This window comes from Pongo abelii, chromosome 14 (assembly GCF_028885655.2).
Source record: "Pongo abelii isolate AG06213 chromosome 14, NHGRI_mPonAbe1-v2.0_pri, whole genome shotgun sequence".
Lineage (NCBI taxonomy): Eukaryota > Metazoa > Chordata > Mammalia > Primates > Hominidae > Pongo > Pongo abelii.
Genome location: NC_071999.2, coordinates 80245268 through 80263461, shown reverse-complemented (window position 1 = coordinate 80263461; position 18194 = coordinate 80245268). Strand labels below are relative to the sequence as shown.

Sequence of the window (18194 nt, the reverse complement as noted above, 5' to 3'; positions counted from 1 at the left end):
ATATGTTATGACCTCTTTTATACAGTTTGGCGGTATATTCTGGGTATAAATAAGCTACAAATATTTATAGGGCAGGTCCCTCTTCGAGTTGCACCATGTAACAATCACAACATAGAATGTTAAGAAGTCCTAACTATTTTTCTTTCTTGGTTTCTTCTATTTGGGGAAAAGGTTTTCTTCTAATGTTCATCAGAACAGCTGCCTCTCCCAATCTCTTAAGTAGCAAAGTAAATGGAAAAAGAACATTCTCAAACAAGCCAAATCAAGACCATCGTTTTAAAAGGATTTTTAAAAAATGAAGATAACGATATTTGAAGCAAGAGAAACAAATGCCTTCTAAGGCTTAAACTAAATCCCCTAAGGGGTGGGGGTGAGCAGACATCTTTTCTTCTCCAAAAGCACCTCCAGTGACTTTAAGGATCTTGCCAGCATAATCCCTTGCTGACCCACAGTAGCAAGGAAATAAGAAAGCCTCCATTTAAGACTACATTTATCTTCTTCGAAAGGCAGCTGAGAGCTTTGAATGCATTTTGTTTCATCATCCTTTTCCTTGCAGCCCCAATTACTCTAGGTACTTCTGAGTTTCTGGCCATTGAAGATTCTGTTCAAATAGAGGTTGAGTGGTCACAGGAGCAACCTTTCCACGGAGCCCGGGTTCTTCGTGGATGAAACAAATGCCTCTTTAGCATACTGTGTTTGAAGGCGTGGGAGCACTTTTTAGGTCCAAATGCAACCTTTTATAGCATTGAGGGTGGGAAGAAAACAAGAAAAAGAGAGAAAGACAGAGAGGTTCATTTAACCTTTCCATAATTATGCTTTCAGTATTTTCCTGCTGTTATTCAATGCACCTCCCCATATTCTCAGTAGTTCCTCAGTCTGAAGTGTACTGATGAAGGGAGACTACCTTGCCTGGGGCAAGAGGAACCTGGTTTCGTTGAGCTGAAAGTTAGGGTGAGGTGATTCATCACAGCCTGCATCTTTCTGCTTCTCTTAAATTTTCTGCAGAGAATGCCAGGTAGGGCTGCATTACGTAGCTTTTAATACTAGAGCCCTTGAAAACCTCCAAATGAAGGTAGGGCGTGGTTGGGAAGAGGACTGCTTATTTTTGACAAGGAGAATTGTTCCTCCCATCCCAGCCTCCTAAGTAGCTGGGACTACAGGCACACAGGAGCCTAATTTTTAAAAATTTTTAATTTTTGTAGAGACAGGGTCTTACTAGGTTACCTAGGCAGGTCTCAAACTCCTGGCCTCAAGTGATCTTTATGCCTTGGCCTCCCAAAGCACCAGGATCATAGGCATAAGCCACTGCACCTGGCTGCCCTTTTTATAAAGTTGTAATAGGCTGATAGATGCTGTTATATAAAGGTAATTCAGAGGGCTCCTGACCTCAAAAAGTGAATGATCAAGACATTGAGCTTCAATTTTAGATTAAGTAATGAGCAGCCTTTGTCCTCTGTCACTTTACTACCAGGGCATCATTGCTTACACTCCGCCCAACACGTGACTCTTTTGTCCACAGCTCCATTTTGAGCCCACCTCAACATTTACCTAGAAGATGCAATGTGGCTATTTTCCTAAATACTAAAATAATTTTGGTATGTATCTAATCTGTTCTCTAACTGGCCAAAGGGGTGAGGGGGACAAGAATCTAGTTCTTTCTGTTCCCTTCTTCTAAACTTCCTTTCACTAATGAAATGGTTTTTAAGAGTATTTTTACTGCTTAAAATAAGGAGGAAACTGAATGATTAGTTTTTCAAAAGTATCCTTTATATTTCTGGGTTAAAAAACAAAAACAAAAGAAAACAAACAAAAAAAGAGATTTCTAAGTTCTGAATACATAAAATGCTGACATGCTGACGCAAGGACAGAGCAACTCACAGTTTCTGAGTGGGAGATTTAACCCCTGAGTCACACATGCCCTGCTCAGCATGTGCTGGGGGAAGCACACAGTTACTACCCTTGCTCTTCTTTCTTCCCTTGGTTTAGTCTACCAGTGTCTGACATGGTTGTAGTAAGAACTTACAGTCCCATCTAACCCCACCTCATGCAGTAGAATCATCGATGGAAATAATTGTATGCCTAGTAGTTACAATACTAGGCTGACCCATGCTCTTAAACCTGGAGCACACACACACAGTGTGGATTAAGAAAAGAGGAGAGGGTACATCAAGGAAAGGGAGGAGTAAGAAGTAAGGTCTCAGTAAGTAGATCTATTAAAGTGGAAATTAACAATTAGCCATTAAAGCCATATTGCAGGTTAAAACAGCACAGGTGGCCTAACTCAGAAATCTGCTATTTTATTTTCTGGTGTTTCTCTGGAACATGCATATATCTGAATGATTAGAATAAAATGGCATTAACACTACCATATTCTCATAGTAACTGGAATGTTGAAGAAGATGCCCTGACAGGCCCTGATACAGGTATTTACCCTGACATTGGTGTTTAGTGACTTTCTGTCTCCTGGAAAGGGCCAATTGCCCTGGAGTTTTGTCCCAAGTTCTCTCTCTTGACTTTACAGAGTTAGGCTGCATATATTTGTCTCCTCCATTCTCTCCTATTTATTAATAGCAGAATGACTTTGGGCAAGTTGCGGTTCCCTCATCTGCAAAATGTAGATAATAGTAGTGCTTACTTTATAAGTTGCTTTGAGGATGCAATGACTCAATACAAGTGACATGCCAGAACAGCTCCTACAAAATAGTAACTCTTCTGCAGTCATCATCCTCATGCTCATGTTGCCTGCTCACTGGCAACACCTTCCCACCCTCCTACCTCCATAGTCTGCACCTTATCATATCCACCTCCTCCTCTCCTTTCCTCTAAGCCTCACAGTACCTGTCCTCAGCGACCAAAGAAATTTGAGATTTTTTTAAGATACTCATGTAGTCTTCTCTTTGTTATTTACATTCTTTCTTTGGGTAATTTTAGTCTCTTATGCTTTTAAATATCAAACTTAATGTGAAAATTTCCTCATTTATGTTTCTAAATATGTCTTTTACTCCAATATCAGATTCAATATATCCAACTGCTATTATTTCCAAGTTGTAACACAAAATTCTCGGCAAAATCTGCATAAGCTGAACTAACAGTTGATGTTCTTCTACACCCTCTCAGCCTCCCAAAGCAGCTCTTCCTGCTCAGAGCCCTCGTAATGACACTATAATCCTGATCTTCCACAGCCTGTGTGACCCTCCAGAAAGCACTGAAGCCTCCTTCCTACCTCAGATAGTTAAGATACTTCAATTTATCCACATTTGAGACCTATGAATTTTCTCAGAATGAATGATTTCAAATGAAAATTTTGCAAATTATATAATTGACATATTTAGTAGTTGTCGAAAATCAATCCTCTGTTGTAATTTATTCCAGTAAGGACAAAATAAGTCATAACTTGAACATTTGTGGGTATTTTCCCTACTTAGACTTACAATCTTAGTGTTATAAGGATTTGGGCCTCTGCCATATATTTTGTAGCTTGTAAATGTCAGTCACTGAACTCAGTGTTGGGATTACAAACAAATCCAGACACACACTTTCTTTAACCACATGATGGCTTTTTGAACAAAGAAGACACACGAGCAAATTTAATGCTCTACTGCGTGGCAAATTCTAAAACAACCAATTATTTAGAAGCATAAAAAGGGCAAACTCAGGGAATCTTAGCCCAACAACTCAACAGTATACAAATATTTTCAATTTGGGCAAATTAAAAAGATTTGAGCTGATAATTCAGAGGAACCACAACTTTCTTATCTTTTCTCTCAGTCCTAAGTTTGTTCACCAGGGAAATTGCTCACGGTTCATTCTGGCATCTAGTGCATATCCTCCTGAAGTTAAAAATCTTCTTTTCTGCTAAATAGGAGTAGTTATACAGTAGTTAAAAATCTCTCCCTCTAAGCTTGATTTTTTTTTTAGTACATAATTTTCTTCTGTTGTTATCCCCTGTCTAATTAGCTAATCAGGATTGGCCTCCTTCACCACATACTTTTAAGAATGGCTCTGGGTCAGATATAGTTTAAATCACCCATGACAAAAACAGCCTTCGTGTTTTTCAGATTGAAATCACTCATACATTTGAATATTTAATTTTTTCTTCATCCAAATGGTACATTTTTATAAACATAGCTAAGCAACTATGTTTGTCCTGCAAGCCAACTCTATTACATAGAACCCAAGGTAATTTAGTGGGTGGGTAGTTCTTCATAAGAACCAGGTGGTTCATTTTGCATGAACATTATTCTAGCTTTCTTACTGCTTTCATAATGTTCTTTCCATTGATGTTTCTTTTGCATAATGGAAAACAGAGTTAGACATATCATCCCATCCCACCTTATAGACATATTATAGAGCCTACCCCTTATGTTTTGATCCTTTAGTGTGGAGTTAAACCATACTGTAAATTCCTTTACTGTACAGCACAGGTCTGGCTCCAGTGTGAATAGGGCCACTGTCACCATAAGTCTTCTGTCCTATTACTTTAAAAATTCCACTCCACGATCTCCCCTGGCACTGAAGCTTGATGTTACCATTTTATTCCATTTTGTAAGTCGGGGATATTCATTGAAACTTCCAAACAATCTTCTAATCCCAAAAACATTTGTAAGTTCTTACTATGTCAAGGCACTAAACCATATGCTATAATTGCCATCGCAAAAGCACTGAGTGCTAAACTTCCATAAAATAACAGGTGTGTTTCAGCATTACTCCTGCCCCACCTTCACCATCATAGCACTATGATCACAGGGGAATTCTACTTTTAGCAAGAAAGGAGAGATGGTCTCTTCTTTTCTACACCTTTGAATCAAATCAAATTTATGAATTCACTAATGCCCAGCAGATAGAGAAGATGGTATCACAGTTTACATGGGATCTGAGGTATGCAGCAACAGTGGCATTTACTACCAACTGTGCCAGCTGCCCCAGAAGGAGCAGTGTGACTTGGGCAGTTACCTCATGCCAAGAACTATACCAACAACACCTCTCTGATGTTTAACTAGTGAGAGGGAGGTTTCAGAAAGCGCTTACACCTGCAATCACAGGAAAAGACCTATCTGTACCATTGGAAGTAGAATTATACTTAAAGACAATTTCAAAGCTCACATTTTTCCTAATCAATTGCATAATGCTCACCCTCAGATCGCAAGTTTTGCTCCAATATGTTTCTGCTTCTAAACATTTATAGTCATCAGGAACTGAGTTTCAATATAATTCCCCACAAGGCCTTTTGTAATGGAGTGTTAATATTTTTTGAAAGAATAATTCTGGGACATTTCCCAGATCAGCATCTGGCTTTTTCATAGTTCCCTGAGGAGAAGACATACAAGGGGAAACAGTGGAATAATTACATTTATTAACAGTTTATTTTATGCACGATTTTTTTTTTGCACATCTGCACATAACCCACACTTTCTCAGGTACCAACTGGTTCTGCTTTCTTTTATTTGTCTCTCAATACCTGACATGAATGACAATACCTAGCAGTGCACCACTCAAACATAGACGTACATACACTTCAGTGAGGATTCAATAAGATTCAGTTCTATAATGCATATCTGTAGTTTGTTGGGTGGAACACATTTTTCCAATACATAAACTCTCCTTTTGTAATGGAATTATCTTTAGGAACTGTCACTAGTCACACTAATTACAAATGGAGCAACAATTAAATAGACAGAACATGGGGACGAGTTAAACATCCCAGACATGGAAATAGAAATACCATGGGGAACAGTGGTTCTCTAACGCCACTGAGGCACCAAAAAGAAACAAGTGCAACCATGCAATTGATTGTAAAATGTGGGGAATATGCTGTTTTTCTAGAAAGAGGATCTATAAAATATCTATAAAATGCATTAGGTTCTCAGAAATGTTCCCTGTCCTTTTATATTATCCTTTATTATAGGTCATTATTGAATTTCAAAAGACATAATGGGAGTATAGATGATATTTTGGTTATCTAAATCTGGGTAACAGTAAGTTGCATTCTTTGTTTCAACATATAATTTATTAAGTTGCTAGATAACCCTAATGTGAATAAAATTAAGTCTTCCCCAGGGCCAAATGTACCCTCATAATGGAGACATATGTGGACATAGACAAATGTAATTCCAGACACAATAACGTAAATGACCTAAGTGGGGCATAGATAAACTCTTCTGGAATTCTCAGAGGGTAATGCTAGGTTGAAATCAGAACAGGAAAAAAATTCATGAAGAGGATGGCATATAAGCAGAAATTTGGGATTTCAGTTGGTGGAAATAATGGGAAAATGCAATCCAATTAGGTAAGTTTTAATATCATAGAAATAAAAAGAAAAAAGTAAATGAGTTTGCCTCACCGGAATGTGGGATAATCTTAGAATAAAACACAGGCAAGGCAGTTTGGGATAAACCTTGTGTTAAAAAAAAAGAGAACATTTTCATTTCTGAGCAACTAGCTACATAAAATATAAAGAAGTCATAGAAGGGTGAGTGAAAAGCAAAAAGATGTATTTAAGTCATAAAATATGTCTGCTAAACTGCAAGGATAATAAGTCCTATTATTGGGAAATATCATTGTTTCACTACATGTATTAATAGATTTGCAGATATAAGTGTCAAGGTGTGAACTGAGAAAGAATTATTCTGTACAAGGGAGGAGATAAAAATGCATTTCCATTTTTAAAAAATTCAAGAAAAAATTCAGAGGAGTCAGTGAGATTAAGTATGTTTGGAAAGAGGGTCAAAGGAGGGAAAAAAATCAAGAAAAGTCAAAAAGAGACTTAAGGATTTAAAAAAGAGAGTTACATCTAACAAGATATTTTTAAGTTATTTTCCCAAGGCCTTGTGATATTGGTGCCTTTTACTGTCTCTCCTATATATAGGACATTCTATGGTGGATGCACAAGAGTGCTGAGTATCTGTATCCACAGGGGCAGAAGTCTTAAGAGGAGTTCTGAAAGCTGGAGTCTGTGATGATTTCACATTACCCTGCAGAGGAGGACCTTAACCTGCAGGGAAAGAAGTCTGGAGTTCATTGAGCAGATAATGAGATGCCTTTGAAGTTTGCTTTGTTTTTGCTTGTTTGTTTTAATCAAATACGTGCTTTAGAAATATACCTCTGGCAGAAATGTAGAAAATATCTTGGAAGGGGAGGTTGGGATGGAGAGAGACAGATTATGAGACTATTGAAATAATCTGGTCCAGAAGAATTGATAACAAATAAAGTCAAAAGAAATTGACATACCGCCGATGTAAGTAATTTGAAAAATGGGATATCAAAGATGGCTCCTGACAATGAAAATGCAAGCTACTTTCAGTAGTCTTATTGTTAGTAGGGATATTATATTAATACCTATTTCAAAACTATTTTATGAATAAGTACATTAATTACATTAAAAACTACTATTTTTCATTACAAGAGATAATACATTCAATCAACAAAATTAAGTAAAAAAATGCTACCTTAAATTTGATTGTAAATATCACTAGAAACTCACTTTTTTCTTGTACACACGTATATTTAGCTCTGTTTTCTTAAAAATGCCTAGAAGTATTGACAACCAATAACAATGAGCATTCCAGGTCCTTGATCGTCTCTCAATACCACTTGCACGTCAGTAGGAAACAAGATCCAATGGGAAGATGGTTTCCACTGGCCCAAGATGGAATCCTCCAGCAGCAAGCAGCCACACTCAGAATATGGAGGATTCAGCAAGATGGATGACACATTTTCTCCAACAAATCAATGGCATACACAAAATAAGATCAGGATGCTATTTGTAGGATTAAAAAAAACTTTAGGAAATATAATGACTAAATACAATATATGGTCCTCATTTAGATCTAACTAGAACAACCTGACTGTTCAGATTTATCTTTGATACAATCAGGAAAACATTGGATGGTATTAAAATTGGCCCATATTTCTCTTAGGTGTACTGTATCATAATGGGAAGAAGAAGAAGGAGAAAGAAAAATGTCTTCTAAGTTTAACATGTATTCTCAAGTTTTGTTTGTTTGTTTCTGATGAAATGATAGGATGTCTAGAGGTTGCCTTAAAGTACTCCGGGGAATAAAGTGAAGCAAAATGTGTGTGGAGGTGAGTTGGGGGTGGGGTAGAGGAGTGGGAGGGAATCAGCTTAGGAAAATGTTAAAAATTATTTGAAGCTGAGTGATATGTACATGCAATTTATTAAACTGTTTTCTCTAACTTCATATATGTCTAGAAATTTGCACAAAAACATATTCAAAGAAAAGATAACCCTGAGTTTTAAGCTACCAGGTAGATTATTTTAATAACCATGTAGCTGATCTCTCCACCTCATATATCTCCCTATGCAATTTTTCCCCTAAACTGCTACCATTTTCTTTGTTTTTTTGATCATGTGACTTCTAAGTTTCCATAGACTTCAAAGGGCACATATTGCTTGTCAGATTAAGCAGAAAAATATATAGGACTTGCCTTTGAAGTCCTTCTTGCTTTTTTTTCTTTTCTTTCTTTTTTTTTTCTTTTGAAGTATGATTCACAAAACATAAAAGTAATTATTTTAAAATGAATAACTCAATGGCATTTAGTATATTCATAGTGGTATACAAACAGCACCTCTACTCTAGTTCCAAAACATTTTCATCATTCCAAAAGAAAACCCATTAAATAGTTACTTTAAAGTCCTTTTTAATCTGGCCCAAAGTAGAGAGCTGGATATGTCTTGAAATATGGCCCATACCTTTCTCATTTCATTTTTGCTCATGTTGGTTCTTCTTCAGTAATGCCTTCCTTCATTACTGTCCTTAAATAGAAAACCCATTTAAGACCCAAACCAACTCCACCTTATTCATGAAGTCTCTGAAATGTCATTGGTTTGATCTATTTCACTCAATTCTAATGCTGACAAATCTAACAATGATGAAAGACTATGTTTTTATGGAATTACAATGAACATACAATTTTATTTCATAATTATTTTTAATGATAATAGAGTCAAAGAACCTTAGAAGAAAGACTATTCAAATCCCAACCAGTTCTTTGGGCCATTGCATCTAAGGGGAGAAAAACTGATTTTGGAATCAGAGAAAAACAGAGCTCACACATCTGCACTAGGTAAATGCTCTGGAAAGAGGTTAACTCCACATTAAATCAGTGTGGGAAAGAATGTTACCATGATTGCCAATACTGTCAAAGTTTCTAGTAATAGAACGTGTTCCAAAACAATTTTTAAAACAAATTGAAACAAAACATGCAGTGAGGCTGAAAATAATAATGAGAAAAATCTATGAGTGTAAATGTTCAGCATTTGAACACTCTCCACAAGGTCATTACTGGCAAATGAATTTATGTTGGTTGGGCCTGGCATGTGAATTATGCAGGAGAGCCAGAGATTTCCATCCCCAACTGGTTTTACTCCATAGCTTCATCAGTTTCATGGTCCCCAGTCCTGCCAGGAGCAAAGCCTGACACAGGTGAGAATGAATCACAGAAATCAGAGGAATACTGGAGCTGTAAAAAGCCTATGTGCTTTAGAGGTAACCAAGCCCTATTTCATCATTGTATAGATGAAGAAATGAGTCTCTTAGGAAAGGAGATTGACTTTTGAAATTTACTTAACTGGTAGAGCAAAGTAAGTCTTAGAATCCAAATATTCTGTTGCCGATTCCAAGGCTTTTTTTCTGTTGCAGAACCTAAATTATATATTTATATTCATTAAGTTTTAATTAACTTACTTATTTCATTTTTCTGTGTAAAGGATTTTCTTTAAAAGTTCAGTTGGCGAATATCTCTCCTTGAAGGTCAAGGAAATCAGACTCAAGGTGAGCATCAAATGTATGTCTATGTTTTTTAAGAAAGTAAAAGATTTACTTAAAGGAATTTGCTGTAATTCCTAAGTCCTGTTATTTCCATATACTATATTGCTAAGGGAGTAATAAGGAAAACAATAAGGAATAAGATAAAAGCCCCACATATGAAAAGAGGGGACAGGGGTAATGTTATAAGAAAACCTGCAGCCAAAGTCTAGGCTACAACAGACATACATCCTGTCCTCAGGAATAGGTTTCAGATATTACTCCAGTTTCTGGCTTTCCTGTAGATACGCACTCAAATACAGGCCCAGGTGGGCTGAAGGCCACAGAGAATGTCTAAGGTCTGTCCACCGCCATGACCTTTCAGTTATGTGTTGTATTAATTTAGTAGGGCTGCTCTTATAAAGTTCCACAAACCTGGTGGCTTAAACAACAGAAACTTATTGTCTCACATTTCTGAGGCTAGAAGTCCAAGATCAAGGTGTCAGCAAGGTTGGTTCCTTCTGAGGGCCATGAGCAACCTCTATACCATGCCTGTCTCCTAGTTTTTGGTGGTTTTCTGGCAATCTTTGGCATTTCTTGGCTTGTAGACTCGTCACCCTTGCATTAATCAGCTCAAGCTGCCAGAACAAAATACTACAGAGTGGGTGGCTTAAACCCCAGAAATAAATTTCTCACAGATCTGGAGACTGAAAAGTCTCAAGATCAAGGTACGGGTTGATTCCAGTTCTGGTGTGGGCTGTATTCTTCGCTTGTAGATGGCTGCCATCTCATTGTGTCCTCACATGGTAGTGGAATGGTTGTGAGGCAGGGAATGAGAGATAGCGAGAAAGAGAGAGAGCCGTTTTTATAGTGTCTCTTCTTTTCAGGACACAGATCCTTAAAAGAACTAAGGAGGTATGAATACAGAGACATCACCTAAACTGTCAGATGTCCTGGTCCCAGGATCTCCTGGTCCCAGGAGAGGGTCCCAGGAGAAATTCAAATGGGTCAAAATTCAAATGTTAAAATTCTACCTTGTGGTAGAATTGCAGATGTAATTAGTTAGGGATTAGAAATGCGGTTGTTTGCAGATGTAATTAGTTAGGGATTAGGGCCCCACCCTTATGAACTCTTATAACCTTCATTACTTCCATGTAGGACTTGTCTCCAAATACAGCCACCTCAAAGGTTAGGGCTTCAGCATAAAAATTGTAGGGGTATATAATGCAACACATAGCAACTCTGATCTCTGCCTTTGTGTTCACATGGCATTCTTCCAGTGTGCATGTCTATCTCTGTGTCCAAATAGTCTCCTTTTTGCAAGGACTCCAGTCCTATTGAATTATTGGTCCACTTTAATCTTAACTAATTACATCTGCAAACAACCCCATTTCCAAATAAGGTCACATTCTGAAGTACAGCAAGGTAGAATTTTACCATTTGAATTTTGACCCATGGCATGTATATACCCTCTCCTGGTACCAGGACATTCATCAGTTTAGGTGGGGTCTCAGTATTCACTCCGCCATAACAGACCCTGAAACAAAACTTTGCATGCATGAAGTTATTTGGGAAACACAAGAACTTGAGCGGGGAGTGGGGAAGAGGGCATGATTAAGTCTGCCTCCACAATGGTCACATGGAGAATCCCATTAGTCCCATGGGGAAAATACAGGGAACATTATCCCTCCAGGGAGGAAAGGAGCAGGGATATTTAAACACCAATTTCTTTGTCTGTTGGTGGCCAGTGGCTGTTGTGTCCTCTCTCCCCCTCTTTTTCTTTCTTCATTGTTTGCTTTAGCCTTCTCCAACTCTCCCTGGGGAGCATCCATATTCATGAGCAAAGACACAAATCATCTTCATGCAGCTCTACTCCTGCTCCCTCTGAGTACTAATCTGGATTCCTACCAGTCTTCAGTTGTCATATTCAGGACAATACTTAGAAACATTCATGTTAAACCAGATTCTTTCCTGAGTCTCACATCTGGCATCATAAAATCACCCGTAGGTGAGCCCTACTCTAGATACTAAGCTATGTGTTCCCAACTTAGAATCTTACTCTGGGAACTTGCATGGAATCTGTCTACATTCTTTATCTGCCACTAAAACACAAAAACAAGCATAACAGATATGAAAAGTATAGATAATTTGCTTATTTACAGTATTTAGCAATCTTAATTTATGTTTATGTCTCATCAGTGAACCCCTGCTAATAAAGATTCCATTTTTGCTTAAATTATTTTGGTCCTAGACTGTGGCTTTCCAGGCCATCTCTAAATGTCCTTTTGTTCCTAGAACATTTGGTCCATGAACATGACTGTAATAAAAGCAAAACAATCAATCCCAAACCCTCTATCAAGCTTTAAATAGGCACAACAAAAAGCACAAAGACAAGAGTGAGAATTACTAGTCCCTCAAAAAATGTTATTCCCCAATTATTTCAACTTGTCATGGCAATAATAACAGGTAAGATTTACAAATGCCTGAAGCAGGAAGTGACAGGAGCGAGTGGAGAACTACATCAACTGCTGCAAGTTTGAATAAAACGAAAACAGAGAATTAGCCATTGGGTTTAGCAAAATGCAAGACATTAGAGATCATTATAGTAGGTCTTTCAGTGAAGTGGTAGAAAGAAAAACTTGATCAAAGTAAATTGGGCAGAAAAGGGGAAGTGAGAAAGTAGAAATAATAAATATGAACAGTTCTTTTAAGGAGTGGAACTGTCAGGGAAGCAGAGAAAATAAACAGTATTTGGAGAGGGGTATGAAGTCAAGGTCAAAAGCGTGTACTATACAAACATGCACACACACATACACTTTTAAGACAGACAATATCAAGGCATGTTTTTAAACCAATAGAAATGATCTAGTAGACAACTGGTGATAGTACAGGACAGAGGAGAGGATAACTGGGCATATATTATTAGGATGGTGCCAAAGTAATTGTAGTTTTGCCATTAGTTTTAATGGCAAAAACTGCAATTACTTTTGTACCCAATAATAGTTGAATAAAAACAATTAGTGGACAGGGGTCCTTTGACAGAAGAGGAACCCCAAAGCAAGAAAAGGCAGATGGTGTGTACAAATGTAGGTGGGTATATGGGGTTGGTGGGAACAAGAGAGTGTTTTCATCTGATTGCATCTATTTTATTAATAAATACAACTCATCCAGGGAGTGGGGGCAAAGGTGGGGAGTTAGAGAAAGAGAAGGGATTGGAGTTTTGGGATGAAACATTGTATTTTTTTCCTACCACCATAGCAAATTACCACAAATTGAGAGGCTAAAAGCAACTGAAATTTATTCTGTGACAATTCTGGAAGCCAGAAGTCCAAAATCAAGGTGTTGGAATGGCCACGCCCCCTCTGAAGACTGTGGAAGAATCATCTCTTGTCTATCCCAGTCTTTGATGGCTCCTGGCATCCCTTGGTTTGTGGCAACGTAACTCTAATTTGTTTTCGTTTTCACATGGCAGTCTTCCCTGGGCCTCTGTGTTTCCAGTTTTCCTTTCCTATCTCTTATAAGGTCACCTGTCATTGTATATAGTGCACATCCTAAATCCAGGATCATTTCATTCTGAGATCTTTAATTATACCTGCAAGAAGACCCTATTTTCCCAAAAGGTCAAATTCATAGGGACTGGGAGTTAGGACTTACATATTGTGGAGGACACCATTCAACCCACTATAGAGGTGGTATATCATAATAATCTAGAAGAATCAGGAAAGTTACATAACTAGGAATGTGTAGAGAGACATCTCGCAATGTCAAGGGTCCATATGAACTTTTGATAATAATTTGAAATAAGACCATTCTACATACTTGTGTGATTTTCCTTGGCAATATTCTGCTGCTTGAATGCCAACATGAACTAAGTGGGTAGTTAATTTAACCAAAGTTGAAATTTTGTGAGGCATGCATAATAAATAGAATGACCAGGATATTATGAACCCTGAATAGAAGTGGCTATGTAGTGTCGAAGTATAGTGTAGTACATAAAAGGTGAGGACAAGAGAAGAGAGATGAATTGTCAAAGTGTCAATGGATTAGAGGTCATTATAAGGTTAAAAAATAATTGAAATGGGGCTGAGGGTGTTTGAATGAGAATGAGTAGAAAGTAATGGCTGGGGGATAGGATGCCTAAAATCGAGATTTCGGAGATTAAGGTTTCTCAATTCTAGCTGCCCATTAGAATAATCAGAGATTCTGAATTAATTGTCTGGGGTAGGGCCCTGGACTTGGTATTATCCCAAGAATTACTCATGTACAATATATATGAACATGGCCCTATGAACATGTATGGAGGTACTGTGGAGGAAATAAAAATCAGTGGAGGTGAAATAAGAGATCAGAATATTACAAAGATCTCCCCAGGAGCAGGAGGAAATGTGAAAACCTCAGGGGATAGGGGATGATTCTTGGGAGGAAGACATGATGTAGGGACCTCAGGACAGTGGATAACTCTCTAGAATAGTTTTTCATGGCAAGCAGGAGTACCACAAAGCCTGAAAGAGATGATCAGGCCTAAGAAAATCATCCTTCATATCATTATTTGCTATTTTAAAATGGTACATATATTTAATAAAATGATCATTTTCTAGGGAATAACTTGACAAAAGAGCAGCTGGCTTATACCTTAGAATTATGCCGGGAATTACCAAACAATTCAAGAGACTCTGACCTGCCACTGCATCTCCCAAGTTGCTTCTGTCAACCTGAAATAATCAAAAGGATTAGAATCCAGTTTTAAAGTTTATTTGAGTGAAAACCTGGGAATTGCCATCCAGGAGACACAGACTTCAGATAAATGAGGTCAGTGCCCCAAAGACAAAAGTTAAGTTCTTGCTTATATAGGCAGAAAACAAAGAAGTTTAGTAAGATTATAACATTTTATATACAAGGCTGGTTTATGAGTTACAACAATTTAATTAGGTTGTTTTCTTTTCCATAGGGTTGGCTTTCATGTTCTTTCCACTGTAAAAGTGTATTTAACATTTCATCTTAAGACAATGTGATAGCCATGAGGTCTTTGTGTGAGAAAGGTAAGAGGGAAGTTAATCTATAATGAAGATCAATGGTGAAGAGGGAAGGAGGCTTCCCTGCTGCCCTTTAGTCATTTACAGCATTTTACAAAACAACGTAGGTAAGGAAGAAGGCTCATCTATAATCAGAGGAACACAGATTACAGTTGCTTAGGTTGCAGCTGCCTGCCATGTAACTCAGGCCTTGTAATCACATTCCTTTAAGGCTCAAAATAATTTATAATTCCAACAGCTTAGATTTTGAATTACTTATTTTCACACTTAAAACCTAAGACCACTGCCAACACCTCTCTCTGTCCTCCAGGAAGAGAGGACAGGGCTTATGCTGGATTGTTCATTATTATTGCCACTGCCTCACTCTGTGGCTGCCATTATCTAATGATCCCAAGAACCAACTCTTGGGCCTGCCCATTTATGTTGTCTTCTCCTCCTTAAACACTCCTTTACCTCTGAGAGATAGCCTGTGATGGCTTCAAAGATAGCCCCAAAATTCTCTCTTAATCCCTTTCTTCTTGAAGTGGAGTGGACTTAGTGATTTACTTCAATTAATTATCTAAAGATGGATATAATGGAATAATACTTTCAAGATAGAATTATAAAAAGATTTCAAGTGGTGCTCACACTGCCAATCTTATTTTGCCTGTCAGCTCTGTTTGTTTTTAGATATTCTTTTGCAGAATACAAGAGTTTTTTTGGCAATATTTATATGATATTAGAGCAGACATGCCTATATTCTTTAATCCTAATTAGCAAAGTGTCTATCTTCAACAGGCTAAGTCACCAACTCTTCTCTGTCTCAGTACTGCTTACTTCAATTATCTGTTTGTTATATATTAGTTTGTTTCCCCTAACGAGATCTCTTTACAGGTATGAATGTCTATCATAAGCTACTCAAGGTCAAACACCACACTATAAATTTTTCTTTTATGGATTTGTTGTCCATATAGTCAAGATATCAGTTGAGAATGCATCTTCATGGGAGGACAAGGTATAGAAGCTATACCTTGAAATATCGTTGCTTTGAATGTTTTATGTAGCATAAAATTGCATTTTATTAATTTTAAATACCTTTAGACAATAACCAGGCCAATTGTCTGTACAGAGGAAATACCCCCAAATACAATATTTCTCTCCTTCCAAAGATGGCTAGTTTTTCATATCTCATCACAAGCATGCCCGAGTAGATGAAACAGAAGCATATGCATATGTAATAATCATGTATTTCAGTTCCTCATTCTTGGTTGAATGAAGTGAGTATTTAGTTCAGTTTTGGCCAGGTGGTCTTGAGAGCCCCCATTTATTATGAAGTTTTTCATTTGTAAGGACAGAAGCCATTGCCTAGTTTTTCTTAAGTAAAATTGTCTCTGTTGCAAAGATATCACATTTTATCATTCACTGAACGTTAATTGATCTGGAGCATTAATAAAACAATGTCTTATATTTACATGATTCTTTATATTTACAAACATCTTTTCATATTCTTTCTTCTTTGACCTCCCAACAGATGTGGATCTAAATAAACATCAGGCTCTTCTATTTCTATTTTTCAAATGAGGGAAACAGAATTGCAGTGAAGTTAAATGACTTGTCCAAATCCCACATCGAGTAAGTTATGGCACCAGAAATTGAACAAGGACTTCTGAGGCCATGATGTGACTGATTGATGTCCTCATGCATTAAATCACCAGAAGGAAAGACTATCATTTACACATGAGCAAACTCAGGTCTGGTAGTTTTTGTTACATATGCTTAAACCTTCTTGGGAACAGTCCTCATGCTCTATGTTATGTGAAAAGCACAGAAAACCTCTCTTCCAGTATAACAATCTGTCTTTCATCACACTCATTTGTGTTTCACATGACTGAGTTTGCTGTTTAGGGAATCATCGGAGTACAATTCCAAATGGAGAAAAATCAGATAAAACCCAGTGTTCCTGGCTTCAGTCTGTGTGATTATGAACACAATACTGTACTTACAGTAGGATGCCAGAGTGAATAGATGCTGTTGCCTTTGAAAGGATGAGCATTCGTTCGACCTAATAACTACCTGACGCTGGGTACAATTATCTTTCTCCGAGTGGCACATTATTATTTGACACATTAATTGTTGTGTCATTTCTTTCTGAAAGGCATGTTGGGTGTCTAATACAAACCAGAGGCTTCATGAATTAGCCATGTCCAAGTGGTGCAGCACTAATTTACTTTTCCAAAATAAAATCAACCCAATCTCATCACCTGTTTTCAATCACCACAGGTGGACCTGAGCTGCCCTATGACCTCAATGCTTTCTTCCTGTGCCTTGGCATATCTGATGAACATCAGCAAGGGCCCCCTTACTCACTACAGCTATGAAAGGCCCCTCCTCTGAGGCAAACCACAGAGAGAGACATAGCTTTGCAGAATGGAACATCCTTTATGACATAATTTCTTCCCAGGAAGCATTGCACAAGAATATTAGCATGGTCTCCTTTCTCTTGTGTCCATTCTGCCTTGGTTTCTTTCCACTGTTTTCTAGGAAGGGGCCTTGGTATGGAAGACTGTTTCCAAAGCACAAAGGCTCTATGGTCTTAGCAAAGCCCAAACATTTAAGTCTGGATGATCTTCTTCCTTTGCTGCAGCTGCTCTTTGACATCCTGCACAGGCTGATGGGCTGGCGGCCCTGGGTGTGCCTCTGGGCCTGTCATCTGTCGTGTTGTTAGACTGCTGATGAGCTGTCGCTGCTTGCCTTTAAAGTCTGCACTTCTCTCTTTTCCAATTTTGGCTGCCACTAGACAATGAAAATCAAGCAGCCGCACAGCCCTTTATCCCCTTCCAGATCCAACTGGTTGAATCAGTCTTGGAGCAGAAAACAGAACCTTCCCATTGTCTTCCCAAACACATGGGGTGCGCCTGTCCCATGGCAAATTACTGGTAAAAAAATCAGAATTAGAATGTGTTTGATATTGCACACTTCGCTGCTAGTGAATGCCATGCCACCCTGAAGACTCATCTCCCCTTTTGGTTTTAATTGGGTCCTTTTCTGTTGCTTTCTTTTCAGCTTGCACCTGTCCCTGACATATACTGCTGCTGACTACCAAGTGAGTTGTTCAGTGAGCTAGAGGTATGATAAATTAAATATGATATGTATCACTGAATCCGTCTTTGGCTGCTTCATTGTACATTATAATTTGGGAAGGGACTATTAAAATAAAATACTAAGGAATAAGCAGAAACAGCCCACTGTTAACATGTCCAATGGCAAGAGAAAATTACAGGTTTCATTGTATATGCGGCACCATCTGCCTCTTTGCCGAAGCTGAGCCTTCGGCTTTCCCAGGGGAAATAGCTGTGGATAAGTTATTCAATTAGAACAGCATTATTGGCCAGCTACCTTGGAGAATTGGGTTGATGAT

The 18194-nt window shown here is 37.9% G+C and overlaps 1 long non-coding RNA gene across 1 annotated transcript; it reads right to left on the bottom strand.

Annotated features, from left to right (window-relative positions):
• Positions 1 to 263: 263 nt before the first annotated feature.
• LOC129049687 (uncharacterized) lies at positions 264 to 17706 on the bottom strand. The gene is made up of 6 exons (XR_008512938.2): positions 16780 to 17706; positions 14397 to 14476; positions 8711 to 8773; positions 7481 to 7756; positions 5134 to 5307; positions 264 to 734 (listed from the first exon to the last, which is right to left on the bottom strand). It is a non-coding gene; the product is annotated as an uncharacterized LOC129049687 (long non-coding RNA).
• Between the last annotated feature and the right edge of the window lie 488 nt (positions 17707 to 18194).